Source organism: Patiria miniata, unplaced genomic scaffold (assembly GCF_015706575.1).
Source record: "Patiria miniata isolate m_02_andy unplaced genomic scaffold, ASM1570657v1 HiC_scaffold_2, whole genome shotgun sequence".
Classification (NCBI taxonomy): Eukaryota; Metazoa; Echinodermata; class Asteroidea; order Valvatida; family Asterinidae; genus Patiria; species Patiria miniata.
In genome coordinates, this window is record NW_024037058.1 from 5956557 (window position 1) to 5960617 (window position 4061).

The following is a 4061-nucleotide window of genomic DNA, read 5'->3' on the forward strand; positions in this document are numbered from 1 at the left end:
ATGTCCCTGAACTTCACAGTGATTGCCCAACGCAATGCTAACAGTTCCAACTTCATGCTGCTGTAGTTCTGCATGTTCCTTTCATTCTCTCTCAAGCCTCTACTGGCGTAACCCAGGACTACCAAACCTTGCTCTTGTTGTTGGGACAAAACTGCACCCAGACCTTGGTAGCTAGCATCAACCTCCAGGATGAATTGACAAGAGAAATCGGGGTAGCCTAGGAGAGGAGCAGTCGTCAGAAGTTGCTTCAAGTCAGTGAACGACTTGTCACAAGACTCATCCCATGCATCTGATATGGGTTTGATGGGACTGACCTTTCTGTGCTTCTTCTTCCCTGCTCCTCCTAAGAGTGCGTGGAGTGGAGCCGCGACTTTAGCAAACCCTGGTACGAAACGGCGGTAGTACCCAGCTAGACCAAGAAACCCGCGGAGTTCACGTTCTGTAGCTGGCTTCTTCCATTCTCTCACCGCGCTGATCTTCTCAGGATCTGGAGATATCCCTCCATCAGATATGGAATGGCCCAAGTACTTCAGTTGTTCTGTGAACAGGTTGCACTTCTCTGGTTTAACCTTCAAGCCAAATTCAGTGAGGCGGTCCAGCACTAACCGTAGTCGTTCAAGCGTCTCCTCGAAGGTACGACCAAAGACTAAGATGTCATCTAAGTAGACGATGAGAGACTGGAAGTTTTTGTCACCGAACGCTTTGTCCATCAAGCGCATGAATGTGGCTGGCGCATTGCAGAGGCCGAAGGGCATACGGGTGAACTCGTACAGACCTCCAGTCCCTACTCGGAATGCTGTCTTCTCAACATCTTTTGCAGCAACGGGAATTTGATGGAACCCATGGGCGAGATCCAGGCTGCAAAAGAACTTTGCTCCACCAAGTGCATCGAGGGCTTCGTCGATGCGGGGAAGTGGATAGGCATCTCTGTGAGTCTTGGCATTCAGGGCCCTGTAATCAACACAAAGCCTCAGCTTTCCATCTCGCTTCCTCACGAGTACGATCGGTGAAGCATACGGACTGGATGACTCCCTGATCACGCCCCTTTCGAGAGATTTCTGCAGGTATTCTCGAACTTCAGCCCATTGGTGAGGTGGTATGCGCCGGTGAGGTACTCGAACTGGAACATCGTCAGTAGTGTTGATAGCATGAGGTATTTTGTCACAGAGTCCGATGTCGTCTTCATCTTTGCTAAATGTGCTGGCATGGCTGGAAATTAGTTGGTGGAGTTGATGTTGCTGATCGTCACTTAGCCCAGTACCGACTTTCATCCGTGACATCAGGCTCCTGGCTTCATCAGCGCAGTCGTTTTTAACTTCACCTGCCTGCATTTCCTGCCAAGTTGCTTCAAAAGCTCTGCTGTGCTGTTCGGCGACCGCACTGCTCACTGTGGCTACTGGGGTTCTCGGGGTAAATAGAGGTCATCATTCGTAAAGTTAGCAACTTGAACCGGTATTCTACCACTGCTGTCGACGGAGACTAGTGTAGGAGCTACAGCTAACCCATTTGGTATGTGGGTCACATCTACATCCAGCTGTTCTATTATGGCCTCGTAAGTCACATCAGTTGCAGCAGGTTTCACTGAACATTCCATCAGAAGGAGAGAGTTGGCGGGGACTAGGATGGGCTTGGAACCCACTGTTCGGACTTTACCTGCAATATCTGGCTGATGTACAGTGCCACTTCGCACTTCCTCATAGAGAGCGAGTACATGAGCCCATTCAGGTCCGTCACTTCGTCTGTTCAAAACCTCCAGGTAGTTTTGGCCGCTTGCATCTTGCCGTAACTTCTCTCGGATGTCCCTGAAGATGTTTGACCCAATCACTCCTGGTACTCTCTTCTTCCTCTCTGCAATTGATGTGCCTGTAGGGTCCTTGACCACCAGAAAACCCATGTTGATGAAAGAGTGGCCCAGCACTGTTAGTGGCAATTCAACATAGCCGAGGTAGGGAATGGCCAGACCTTGAGCACCGGAGATGCTGATGAACGCAGTCACATCTACTAATTCTGTCTCAAGAAAGTGTTCTTTGAAGAAAGATTCAGTAATCGTTGAAACTTGCGCTCCTGTGTCAAGTAGACAACGCACCCTTGATGCACCAAGCTGGACGACAGATTCTGGACACTGCCCTACCGCTTTTCTGTAGATTGAGCCACTATTAGTTGATTCTTGTGGGCCTGCCGTGTGGCTCTCAATGACAGGCCGTTCTAGTTTAACTGGGGGCCAGGCTTCTGGGGGACAAACTGCTGTGCTGGGGACTGCTGGGGGACAAACTGCTGTACTGGGGACTGCTGAGGAACGAACTGTTGGGCCGCGGACTGCTGGGGGACAAAGTGCTGTGCCATAGACTGCTGGGGGACAAACTGCTGGGGATCCCTGGTACCCTGACTCGTTCCTCCTGACGACGGGGATGACGGGGCATGGGGACAGTCTCGCTTGAGATGACCTGTGGACTGGCAATTGTAGCAACGTCTAGGACCCTGACTCCAACGGCGAGCAGGTCGCTGCATGGCCTGTAAGAGTGCCTCAATCTGCTGCTGTTGCCGCTGCAGTTGTTCACCCTGCCTCTCAAGAAGTGCCTTCATGCCATGTGCCCCGTCTTCAGCCTTGACCTCCTGTACTGCTACTGCCTTCTGGGTTTTGACACGGCTGGTGCCAAGCCACTCGATGGCACGGTCTCTGGCATCGAAGAAACTCAGCTCTGGCGAATCGATGTTCATGCGCCGCAGTTCTCTCCGTAGACCCTCATCATAAACTGCCTCGGCTAGTCTTCCCTTCAGCGTTTTATCTCTTGTAGCATTGAAGGAGACATCCAGGCGAGCCATGGAATTAAACAATTCCATGAGCTTGAGGGAGAAACTCAGTAGATCTTCTCCTTGGCCTTGTCGGAAGGAGAAAAACTTTTGCTAGATCTGGGGAAGCGTCTCACCATCACCAAAGACTTTCAACAGTACACGGAAGATTTCCTCTGGACTCTTTACGGTGTCACCTCTGCCAAGGATTTCTTGCCTAGCTCTGCCGGCAAGATGGTCGATGATAAACACAGCACCGTCCTCCCCTCCGATCTGTCGTGCAGTCAACTGACCTTTGACGTCACTGACCCACTCTTGGACAGATGGATCACTCGGTTTCTCCGGCTTTCCCCTGAAGCGGTCCAGCCGTCTCCCTGCCGCTACGTATATTTGCTTCGCTGGTGGGGTAGTGGAGCTGACGCCTGCTGTGGCTTTCTCACGCTCCTCCTTCTCCGCCTGAAGAGCTACCTTCATCGCCTCAAGCTCGGCCCGCAGTTGCTCCATTCCCTCCATTCTTGATAACTGTAGCAGCTCGTCTCGGGGTCAGTTGTCTGCCGTTAGTTTCGCCTCATCCTCGACTGGGGGTAGATGCAGTATTAGTACACCATCCTGTCTACGACGCCAAATGTGACACTGGAAAATGTGACCCGACAAGGATGGTGTACATTTACTGTGACTGGTTCATTTAATGGTGAACTGCATCTTACACAAACAAAACAAACCCCCAGTCGAGTCATCCACAAAATCTTGAGGCATTAACTAAGTACATGTGTAGAAGTGGCAGGACACTGTGTGGTGTTTACAGTACCAGTGCTAGTGGTGGAATGACTCACTCAAGACAATTGGCTAAGTGAGAGCTTTACCTTAAGGGTCAAGCGAGGGCGCTGCGCAGGAGAAATATGTAAATGAGCTGTCACATGAACAAAACTAAACAACCGCAGTTTTAAAACAAGCATATAGCATGTGAATAGACGTGATTTGTGAATAATGTTTTCAACTTTACATCTGACCTATTACAACCATATCATCATTTGAAGTTTGAATACATGTAATTCCAAACCTTTTATTTGCAGGTTAAACGTCTATCCTATCACACAAAGCCCAACAGTGAGGATGGCATCTAATGTTACAGTGCAATCAGCGTTGGAGAAGATTAGTGTGGATCATCTGAAATGCTCCATCTGCACCAACCGTTTCAGGCAGCCCAAACTGCTGGACTGTTTGCATAGTTTTTGCCTCCAATGCCTCCAAGAGCTCAGACAGAGCCAAGA

At 50.2% G+C, this 4061-nt stretch overlaps 1 pseudogene; it reads right to left on the reverse strand.

The window, feature by feature from the left end:
- Positions 1-2190: 2190 nt before the first annotated feature.
- On the reverse strand, positions 2191-3717 carry LOC119726175 (annotated as a pseudogene).
- Between the last annotated feature and the right edge of the window lie 344 nt (positions 3718-4061).